Source organism: Ambystoma mexicanum, chromosome 7p (assembly GCF_040938575.1).
Source record: "Ambystoma mexicanum isolate Mex_15411 chromosome 7p, UKY_AmexF1_1, whole genome shotgun sequence".
NCBI lineage: Eukaryota > Metazoa > Chordata > Amphibia > Caudata > Ambystomatidae > Ambystoma > Ambystoma mexicanum.
Window position 1 is genome coordinate 25,906,465 of NC_090939.1, and position 12,480 is coordinate 25,918,944.

The following is a 12,480-nucleotide window of genomic DNA, read 5'->3' on the forward strand; positions in this document are numbered from 1 at the left end:
GTCATAGGGTTATATGTACATTTTTTGCAAGTGATTGGATGTGTGACTGTTTGAAAGCAGGCATTGAGGGAGTGTTGCAAATATAAAATTAAAAAGTGTAGAAGGGCTGCCCTGTGCGATGGTGTGCACGTGCCATCCAGGTGTTTTAATGATCCATGGCCTGGAAAGGGAACTGTGGAGACCCTGGTTAGTTATAAAGGAACATAGATTATGTTCCTTATTGTATGATAGGTTAAAGTTTTTGGGACAGAACATTTTATTTTTCTCTAGCAAGCAATTTCCCATTAGTACCCTGGGTGAGGGAGCCAGCCAATCAGGTAGCTAGGAACGTGGGCTTTAACTGCCAATACAACCCCACGCTCCAAGCCACCTGTCACCCGGCTCTCCCTGCCACCACCCCCCCCCCACCCCATATGAAATGGCATTTATAACGCGGCTATACACACTAGTGTTTCTAGGCGCGGCCAGTGTTTCTCATGCTCCTCGATTACAGCTTCAAACGCATTTCGAAATTGCTCCCCCCTGCAGAGTGGTGTGCTGCAGTATATACAGAGTACTGCTGTCTTGGAAAGATAAGGATTAACATCCTTTTTTATCGCTTGCAAGGTATCTGGTGGGATTTTGTGTCCCACAGAAGAGGGCTTTTTGGTTACTGTATTGGTTGAGGAAGATGAGTTGGAGGAAGACAGCCTACTACTTCCTATGAAAGGAACAACCTTTCTGAGAGCATTGCAGTGGTTGGATTTGGTGTGGTAGCACATGGAGGTGGTCCCGTAGGACTACTGTCCAGGTAGTCCATGACGGAGTACAACATTCGGTGCATTTCACTTTGGTGGCTTTAGCCTTTGGTACATTTCCAACAGTAGTAAAGAACTGCCACACCAATGATTCTCTCTGGGTGCTAGGGGTAGGCACTTCCTCTACCTCATCTTCTTGGTCCTCTTCATTGTCTTTGGAAGTACTGCGCTTTTTATGTTGTGTAGGTCCTCCAGCTGTTGGTGGCTCTTGGGGAGGAGGGATGGCAATAGTTGATTCCTTTTTTAAGATACATAGCAGTTTTACTAATATTCTTCCAAGTGTGTGCGGTGTGCTACATTTTTAATGGATAATGAGTAAGAATAGGTGTAGGAGCTGTGTAAGGGGTACATTTTGAGCTAGAAAGTTCCTAGATCAGCTGAAAAGTGCAATTCTGAACTGTTCGTGAAGTGCGGACGCGTTCATGGACACATCATCATCATCATGCCACGGGTGAGCGTGTGACGCTGTCCTGATAGTCCATGATGACGTCAGATGTTTGTGGATGTCAACACAAAAATGCTGGAAAAAGTTACAAAAAGTGTATAGAAGTGTTAAAAATTATGCTAGAAGGTGGGGAATGGCAGGTGAAACTTTGTAAAATGGACAAACATTTTGCTATATTGGGGTAAGTTAATATTAGTAAGTTGTTGGAAATTGGCGTGCACTGGTATAAACCCATGATATTCACTGAAAAACATTGTTAAAGGGAGGTTATGGTTGAAAGTAAAACCGAAAACCCCCATAAATTCACCAGTTGGTAAGCTTAGCAACCGTAACTCGCACCATCACCGTGCACTGCTAAGACTAACACCCAGGACATGAAAGATGACATCACATATAAAATTAATTTGAATAAACGGTCACTGCAAGGGGTTGAGTTTATAATTTTGGAAACAAGATGTTAGGGGTGATTGGGAGAACTATCATGAAAAACCTAATGTATTAAAGAATGTTCTCTTGTAAACAAATCATTATATTCTAATGTTAGTAGAGGAACCTAATCATACATACATACATACAGGCAATGGTTGCAGCATGCACCATAGAAGTAAAATAGTTTTAACCTGGTAATTTCCGATAGTAAAATAATGAATGCTACCTTATTGAATAATGTTTAACATGGAATAAATAAGTAACAATCAAAAATTTACCACAAACTTGTGTTAGTAGAAAAAATACATATAAAAGTGCATAATGCATACAAATTGGAGGCACGTACAGGGAAACTGAAGTAAGGAAGAAAGAAACAGCACCAAAAAATGGCAATAACATTAGTTAATCATCATGTACACACATTGTGTGTTTGAGGCATGCTCATTGCCCCATGTGTGTGCACTATGAGCTCAGATTAACCTCTAAGGAAAGTACTTTAATAACAATAAAAAGGTTAATGTGTAGATATACATAACACCTTTTAAATAAAACTAGCCTAATAATGTCAGTAACCAAAAACAAGTCGCCCAGATATGTGATGCCATCTTTCACGTGGTGGGTGTTAGTATTAGCAGTGCACGGTGGTGGCGCGAGTTATGGTTGCTTAGGAAATCCTGAAGAGCGGAGAACTGTGATATTTTGTTTCTTCTCCGGGCTGAGGTCTGGCATGGATTCACATGCTCCTGAATTTTACCCGTCGTCTGGCTGGGAATCCTCAGTAGCAGAAAAAACAGTTTCAATTTCGTTTCTAAACTGTCTTTCTCCTATAAACCAATCACTGAGCTCTGGGTCATACTGCCTCCAGCCAATGACTGCCCTCTACCTAAGCCCTGCACGTTCAAGTGTTAGGAGTCCTTGTGTTTCGCTCTAGGAACTTTCTGCGTATTTTCACATTTGTTGCTAGGGAAGTGTTTTTGTTTCAATCGAGCCTTGCGCTCCATCGCTTACCCTTCCGATTAACGAGGACCAGTTTTTCCTCATCTTTCTTCGCCCCTCAAGAGCAGAAATTGTCGAGTGTTCTTGTTGGAAGCAGTAGTAGAGTTTCTGAGAAATGATCCCCAATGTGGGTAGGTGCGCGCACCCTCGTACAAGTTAGATGTCGGAGAGGTTTGCGGCAGTGGCAGGGCGTAGAAGGGTAAATTCTCGGTACCCCTTCATATACAAAGGAAAAGCAAGGTTGGTGTAGCCTGCCAGTCAGCGCTCCCTCAAAACCAGTCATGCAATTAAACTTGACAAGTTTTAGATTGCTTGGGTGATTAAACCATTACAATGTGGGTGAAAATGTCAGTGAAGATATTTAATCACAAAAGTGGACACTGCACGCCAACACGTGTTTCAGCCCTCTCCGGGCCGTCCTCAGGGCGTTTTGTTATAGCGATGATAAGTAATCTGATAAAAAGCATTAATAAACCATGCCCATTTGCATTGAGACTATAAGTAACCATATTGTTGCCATTTTGCAAAAAAATTATAACAGGGATGAAATAAAACCATCGCAATTTGAATATAAACATAAGCCAAATGAAATATAGAATATATATGTATATATACAATGTAAGAGAGGAGAGAGAAAAAGGTTGACAAGGGTGAGGGGTCAGGGGAGCGAGGAGAGAGAGGAGAGAAAATTATATTGACAGGTTAGATGTGAGTTGATGTTGTACATACATTCATTGTTAGGTTATAAATTCCTAACCATAAAAACCCTTATATAGAGCTTGTTATTTACAAAGCTAGGTTGTTGCATCTTATAGAAAGAGTGGACAGTCCATTGATATGGCATGCCTGATTTTTGTAAATTAAGAGAGTAACAGAATCCGTCAATCTCCAATGGATATACTTGCTGGTGCCTGAGAAAATATATGAATATGTGTTGTAGCTTTATAGGTACACTATGTACTGGAATAAAGTTGCAACTGCAGCTACGAAATTCTAAAGTGACAGTCTCTACAAAGCAGAGGTGTTTGTTCGCTTACCTAAGGTGAGGTAACACCCCGTAGGGAGTTTGCTTGATAGTCCTGGCCTCTCGATTATACGAGCAAATTCTGTTTGGGCAAATAAAATACACGAAAAGAATATAGTAAGAAGTACAGGGTAGGATTTAATAGTTGGAAAGATTCCTGTTCAACAATGCGAACGAAGCGCTTACCTTTAAACGCCTAAATGCGTGTGCAGCTCGGCAGATTTCTGCCGGCTGTTTGCAGCTTCCTGGAAGGAATGTGGGTGCGGTTGTGCTAGCCTACAGCTGCTCAGCCAGGCTGTTTAATAGCTGTGGTCATGTGACCGTCCTGTTGCTGTTGCCTAGCAACTTAGTAGGTGTCAGGGGAATACTCAAGTTAGTAACAGAATCGAGTGAAATCTAGCGAAGGTGTTGTAACCGTAATTGATACAGGTGCTCCTTTACTTACGAGCGTTGGGGGACAGGGGTATGTTTGAACTAGTTCAAGTACAACTATTTAGATTCTTACATTTGCGCTGCTTAGTAAATAGAATATAGGATTCGAGAATATGTAGTATGTGAATGGTTTCACATACGAAAAAAGTATCGGATGTATGCAAATGAATAAACACGCTCGGACTCCTGAATTGTTTTTAGGTCCTTCTGACTGGATTATATTTGGTGATAATATAATTTACTGATCAATTTGTTAAAGTTGGGCAAGTTGACCGCATTGGTGTAAAGCTAGCGAGAGTTAGAGGTAACAGTGTTATTGTTGATATATTGGTTTGCTGTGAGAGCGACAATAATGAGATGTAGTTAATAATACATCTTGAAATATACCTAGTTAAGACCAGTTATTCGATAACACACGGTTCAAATATTTGGAAAGGTATAATTAATCTAGTTTTTAAGGGATCCGGTATATGTTAAAAAGGAGTTTGAGTATTAACCCCCTAATCTACTGGGTTGTCATGAAGGAGATGAAATACGGTAACTGAAATTATTAACCCAATGGTAATTAACGTGTCATAATTAGATTCCAAGTGGACAGTCCACCCCTCTGTAGTGCAACACCTGCCTCACAAAGTTGCCACAAATTCATACACTGAATAAAGATTATATATGTGATATCAAAGAAAGACATTGAGTTCATGCTCTTGATTGAGTCCAAGTTGAACGCATCTAAGTTTGCATATCATCCGGGCTTCCGCCTGTCGTAGATACAGTTGTCGATCACCACCTCTGGCATGTGGTTTAATGTGTTGCAGCCCTACAAATCTGATGTCCTTTCTGTGTGCCATCTGGTGTTCTTGTTGCCAATGTCTTGCAAATGATAAGTTCATATCTTGGCTGTTAAGATTTGCAAGGTGTTCTCTGATTCTTACCCTCAGTTCCCTGATGGTACTGCCGACGTAAACTTTCTTGCAGACACAAATAATTCCATATACAATATATTTAGAGCGACAATTCATGAAATCCTTAATTTTGATATTTAGATTACCATGACAAGTAAATATTTTAGTGGGCGATAGGGCAAATTGACAAAAATTACAAGTCCCACACTTGTGGAATCCATTGGGTTTAGTGCTCTGCGTAAGCCAGTTTGTCTGTCGGAACCAGGTTTCATAAATGAGGGACACAGTACGTTTCTAAGTGTAGGAGCTCTAGAGAAAATTATTCTAGGTTTCTCAGTAATGTGGGTCTCCAAATCTGGATCCAAATGTAAGATATTCCAGTGTTTGTTGAAAATATGATATATAAATTTAGAGTCACTGCAATATTTCGTTATGAAGTTCACTTGTTGTGGAAATTCAACAGGTTTTTTGGACTGGGTAAGTAGAGAAGATCTTGTGATTGTTTTCACATTCCTTAGTGCCTGGTTAATATTAGTTTTCGTGTAGCCTCTTTCTTGGAATCTGGTTCCTATAGACTTACATTCTAAACGGAAGTTCAGATCTTGACTGCAGTTTCTCCTAGCTCTAAGGAATTCTCCTCGAGGAATGTTGTTAATCACATTTCTTCTGTGGCTGCTTTTTGCATGCAAAACAGAGTTGACTGCAGTTGTTTTACGAAATGTGCAAGTTTGTAAGGTTTGATTGTCTACATAGATTCTAAGATCCAAAAACTCAATTTCAGTAGTATCAATGTGGCCTGTAAAATGTATCCCAAATTGGTTGTGGTTCAGGAATTGCATGAATTCCTGGAACTGATCTGGTGTACCTGCCCATATTGCAAAAACATTATCTATGTATCTTCTCCAAATTTGAATAAACTCGATGTACGGATTATTATGAAACACATGTAAGTCCTCAAAGTAAGCCATGAAGAGGTTTGCCAAAGCTGGAGCATACTTAGCTCCCATGGCAATCCCCTTGGTTTGGCACTCATCGTTAAAAATAAATTGATTGTGGTTTAGTGTAAAGTCAACCAGATTCTTCAGCATTTGTACATGGGTTGCATGTGATGCTGAGTGTAGTCTAAAGGAGTAGTCCAATGTTTTAATGGCTAGTGAGTGATCAATTGAAGTGTACAGGGCAGTAACATCAAGGGTAACCAAATGGTAATGAGATTTCCATACAATATTGTTCAGAATCTGTAAGACATGAGTTGTATCTTTAAGAAAGGCTGGTATCTTTGGAACTAAGTCCTTGATGCATGAGTCAATATAGGTTGCTAAGTTCTCTGTGACCCCCCCTTGTCCGCTCATTATAGGTCTCACTGATGGGAGACTGTCAAATGGTTTGTGTATCTTGGGTAGTAGGTACAGGGTAGGCATAAGTGGTGTGATATTAGTGAGAAAAGATTTCTCCTCATCCGTGAGCATCCCTTTTTGGTGCCACACACCAATCAAACTTTTTAGTTCTTGTACTGCCTGAGTCGTCGGATTACTCATAAGTTTACGGTAACAACCAGGGGTATCTAGGTGTGCTTGTGCCATCCTAATATAGTCTGTTTTGTTGAGGATAACAATGTTATCCCCTTTGTCCGCCTCCTTAATCACAATGGTGTTGTCACCCGAAAGGTCATAAAGTGCCTCTTGTTCAGTTTTGGAAAGATTAGGTTTTTTGCTGAAGAAGTCCTTGCATTGGCCATCAATATATTGGTGAATTTCCCTGGTGATAGACCTATAGAACACATCTATGATATTGTCCCCTGAAATGGGTGGCATGAATTTAGATCTGTTCTTATGTTCAGCTATATCCATATTGCGTTGGTGTATCCCTTGGTCTCTTTGGATATCACAGATAGATTGAGCATTGTCAGTTGTAAGGTTCGCCAGAAGGTGTACATTTTCAATCTCTTGTATGCTTTTACTACTGATCGGTGGTAATGTTATCTGTTGTTCGAAGGATGCTGGTTTATTGTGAAAGTACTTTTTCAGTTTCAATTTTCTAGTGAATTTATAGAGGTCTATTTGGACCTCAGTCATATTGGCTTTAGAGCTGGGTGCAAAGGAGAGGCCATAATTGAGAACATTGATCTGTTGCGGTGATAGTTATTTAGCAGGGAGATTGATGACTAAGTTTTGAGAATTGGCCTTAGTTTGGATGTTTTGAGACTTGATCTGGTAAATCTTTTCCTTATGTCTCCTGTTCCCTCTCCTCTTAGCTCCTCTTCCTCCTCTGACGTTTTTGGGGTGGTTGGTGTATTTGGGCCTAAAGGGGGTGTTTTCTGAAAACGTACATTCTTGTAGTTGGTATTGGGATTCTGAGCGTTGCCCTTTTTGTATCTTTTAATTTCAGCCAAAAATCCTCTTCTATTGTGACGTTTTTCCTCAGACGTCTCATCTATATTTTGAATCCCTGCTGCACTCGTTATTGCTGAGAGGCCAGGACTATCAAGCAAACTCCCTACGGGGTGTTAATCAAGTTACCTCACCTTAGGTAATCGAACAAACACCTCTGCTTTGTAGAGACTGTCACTTTAGAATTTCGTAGCTGCAGTTGCAACTTTATTCCAGTACATAGTGTCCCTATAAAGCTACAACACATATTCATATATTTTCACAGGCACCAGCAAGTATATCCATTGGAGATTGACGGATTCTGTTACTCTCTTAATTTACAAAAATCAGGCATGCCATATCAATGGACTGTCCACTCTTTCTATAAGATGCAACAACCTAGCTTTGTAAATAACAAGCTTTATATAAGGGTTCTTATGGTTAGGAATTTATAACCTAACAATGAGTGTATGTACAACATCAACTCACATCTAACCTGTCAATATAATTTTCTCTCCTCTCTCCTGTCCCTGTCCCCCAACGCTCGTAAGTAAAGGAGCACCTGTATCAATTACGGTTACAACACCTTCGCTAGATTTCACTCGATTCTGTTACTAACTTGAGTATTCCCCTGACACCTACTAAGTTGCTAGGCAACAGCAACAGGACGGTCACATGACCACAGCTATTAAACAGCCTGGCTGAGCAGCTGTAGGCTAGCACAACCGCACCCACATTCCTTCCAGGAAGCTGCAGACAGCCGGCAGAAATCTGCCGAGCTGCACACGCATTTAGGCGTTTAAAGCTAAGCGCTTCGTTCGCATTGTTGAACAGGAATCTTTCCAACTATTAAATCCTACCCTGTACTTCTTACTATATTCTTTTCGTGTATTTTATTTGCCCAAACAGAATTTGCTCGTATAATCGAGAGGCCAGGACTATCAAGCAAACTCCCTACGGGGTGTTACCTCACCTTAGGTAAGCGAACAAACACCTCTGCTTTGTAGAGACTGTCACTTTAGAATTTCGTAGCTGCAGTTGCAACTTTATTCCAGTACATAGTGTACCTATAAAGCTACAACACATATTCATATATTTTCACAGGCACCAGCAAGTATATCCATTGGAGATTGACGGATTCTGTTACTCTCTTAATTTACAAAAATCAGGCATGCCATATCAATGGACTGTCCACTCTTTCTATAAGATGCAACAACCTAGCTTTGTAAATAACAAGCTCTATATAAGGGTTTTTATGGTTAGGAATTTATAACCTAACAATGAGTGTATGTACAACATCAACTCACATCTAACCTGTCAATATAATTTTCTCTCCTCTCTCCCCTGACCCCTCACCCTTGTCAACCTTTTTCTCTCTCCTCTCTTACATTGTATATATACATATATCTTCTATATTTCATTTGACTTATGTTTATATTCAAATTGCGATGGTTTTATTTCATCCCTGTTATAATTTTTTTGCAAAATGGCAACAATACGGTTACTTATTGTCTCAATGCAAATGGGCATGGTTTATTAATGCTTTTTATCAGATTACTTATCATCGCTATAACAAAACGCCCTGAGGACGGCCCGGAGAGGGCTGAAACACGTGTTGGCGTGCAGTGTCCACTTTTGTGATTAAATATCTGCACTGACATTTTCACCCACATTGTAATGGTTTAATCACCCAAGCAATCTAAAACTTGTCAAGTTTAATTGCATGACTGGTTTTGAGGGAGCGCTGACTGGCAGGCTACACCGACCTTGCTTTTCCCTTTGTATATGAAGGGGTACCGAGAATTTACCCTTCTACGCCCTGCCACTGCGCAAACCTCTCCCACATCTAACTTGTACGAGGGTGCACGCACCTACCCACATTGGGGATCATTTCTCAGAAACTCTACTACTGTTACCTTTCCCGGGGAGTGCAGCACAATACCCATTAAATAATCCTAATCGGAACTCCGAAGATGGCTAAATATCTGCAGAATCGTGATGAGGACAGCGCTGCCCTTTTTGCCCCGCGTGGCACAGATAGTAACCCCTTCAGAAACCGCTTGCAAAAAACCGAAACACTGGTTCAAAAATGTATTAAATTAGAACTTTTAAGTAAAAAAGAAATCAATAAATACTGGGAACAAGTATCATTGAAAAACTACCTCAAACAAGATATCATTCCCATGGGCTTACAAATACTCATATTCCCAGATTTCAATCATCATGATGACCAAGATCTCGCCTCAGACTGGGAAGCTAACCTCACTGTCAGTTCTGAGAATATGATGAAAATCCTTTTACAACACGCTGAGAGGGAACACGCTAGAGTAACCACTGAAATTGCTCAGGTTCAAAAAGAAATCACAGAAATGCCCAACCCTGCAGCTTCTAAAGACAAAAACTATGAGAAAATGCATATTATCCTAGAAGATTACCAAGACGATATCAAAATTAGGAAATTTAGGAAATTCTATCGTGATGAACGAGACTATATTAATGACAGAGTCTACACATTTCAGACCAAGTATGATGGAGACCAATCACACATAAAGACTCCAAATATTTCACCAACTACATCAGATCCTAACTCGGATCTGGAACCAGCAATAACGAGTGCAGCAGGGATTCAAAATATAGATGAGACGTCTGAGGAAAAACGTCACAATAGAAGAGGATTTTTGGCTGAAATTAAAAGATACAAAAAGGGCAACGCTCAGAATCCCAAACCAACTACAAGAATGTACGTTTTCAGAAAACACCCCCTTTAGGCCCAAATACACCAACCACCCCAAAAACGTCAGAGGAGGAAGAGGAGCTAAGAGGAGAGGGAACAGGAGACATAAGGAAAAGATTTACCAGATCAAGTCTCAAAACATCCAAACTAAGGCCAATTCTCAAAACTTAGTCATCAATCTCCCTGCTAAATAACTATCACCGCAACAGATCAATGTTCTCAATTATGGCCTCTCCTTTGCACCCAGCTCTAAAGCCAATATGACTGAGGTCCAAATAGACCTCTATAAATTCACTAGAAAATTGAAACTGAAAAAGTACTTTCACAATAAACCAGCATCCTTCGAACAACAGATAACATTACCACCGATCAGTAGTAAAAGCATACAAGAGATTGAAAATGTACACCTTCTGGCGAACCTTACAACTGACAATGCTCAATCTATCTGTGATATCCAAAGAGACCAAGGGATACACCAACGCAATATGGATATAGCTGAACATAAGAACAGATCTAAATTCATGCCACCCATTTCAGGGGACAATATCATAGATGTGTTCTATAGGTCTATCACCAGGGAAATTCACCAATATATTGATGGCCAATGCAAGGACTTCTTCAGCAAAAAACCTAATCTTTCCAAAACTGAACAAGAGGCACTTTATGACCTTTCGGGTGACAACACCATTGTGATTAAGGAGGCGGACAAAGGGGGTAACATTGTTATCCTCAACAAAACAGACTATATTAGGATGGCACAAGCACACCTAGATACCCCTGGTTGTTACCGTAAACTTATGAGTAATCCGACGACTCAGGCAGTACAAGAACTAAAAAGTTTGATTGGTGAGTGGCACCAAAAAGGGATGCTCACGGATGAGGAGAAATCCTTTCTCACTAATATCACACCACTTATGCCTACCCTGTACCTACTACCCAAGATACACAAACCATTTGACAGTCTCCCATCAGTGAGACCTATAATGAGCGGACAAGGGGGGGTCACAGAGAACTTAGCAACCTATATTGACTCATGCATCAAGGACTTAGTTCCAAAGATACCAGCCTTTCTTAAAGATACAACTCATGTCTTACAGATTCTGAACAATATTGTATGGAAATCTCATTACCATTTGGTTACCCTTGATGTTACTGCCCTGTACACTTCAATTGATCACTCACTAGCCATTAAAACATTGGACTACTCCTTTAGACTACACTCAGCATCACATGCAACCCATGTACAAATGCTGAAGAATCTGGTTGACTTTACACTAAACCACAATCAATTTATTTTTAACGATGAGTGCCAAACCAAGGGGATTGCCATGGGAGCTAAGTATGCTCCAGCTTTGGCAAACCTCTTCATGGCTTACTTTGAGGACTTACATGTGTTTCATAATAATCCGTACATCGAGTTTATTCAAATTTGGAGAAGATACATAGATGATGTTTTTGCAATATGGGCAGGTACACCAGATCAGTTCCAGGAATTCATGCAATTCCTGAACCACAACCAATTTGGGATACATTTTACAGGCCACATTGATACTACTGAAATTGAGTTTTTGGATCTTAGAATCTATGTAGACAATCAAACCTTACAAACTTGCACATTTCGTAAAACAACTGCAGTCAACTCTGTTTTGCATGCAAAAAGCAGCCACAGAAGAAATGTGATTAACAACATTCCTCAAGGAGAATTCCTTAGAGCTAGGAGAAACTGCAGTCAAGATCTGAACTTCCGTTTAGAATGTAAGTCTATAGGAACCAGATTCCAAGAAAGAGGCTACACGAAAACTAATATTAACCAGGCACTAAGGAATGTGAAAACAATCACAAGATCTTCTCTACTTACCCAGTCCAAAAAACTTGTTGAATTTCCACCACAAGTGAACTTCATAATGAAATATTGCAGTGACTCTAAATTTATATATCATATTTTCAACAAACACTGGAATATCTTACATTTGGATCCATATTTGGAGACCCACATTACTGAGAAACCTAGAATAATTTTCTCTAGAACTCCTACACTTAGAAACTTACTGTGTCCCTCGTTTATGAAACCTGGTTCCGACAGACAAACTGGCTTACGCAGAGCACTAAACCCAATGGATTCCACAAGTGTGGGACTTGTAATTTTTGTCAATTTGCCCTATCGCCCACTAAAATATTTACTTGTCATGGTAATCTAAATATCAAAATTAAGGATTTCATGAATTGTCGCTCTAAATATATTGTATATGGAATTATTTGTGTCTGCAAGAAAGTTTACGTCGGCAGTACCATCAGGGAACTGAGGGTAAGAATCAGAGAACACCTTGCAAATCTTAACAGCCAAGATATGAA

General features: G+C 40.0%; 1 protein-coding gene across 1 annotated transcript in view; it reads left to right on the forward strand.

Moving 5' to 3' along the window:
- LOC138525638 (zinc finger protein 84-like) overlaps nt 1-12,480 on the forward strand; it is an 835,666-nt gene that overhangs the window by 800,592 nt on the left and 22,594 nt on the right. Inside the window, exon 2 of the mRNA XM_069635688.1 lies at nt 7,414-7,554. The gene's annotated coding sequence lies outside the window, so the exon portion shown is untranslated. The remainder of the gene's footprint in view (nt 1-7,413; nt 7,555-12,480) is intronic.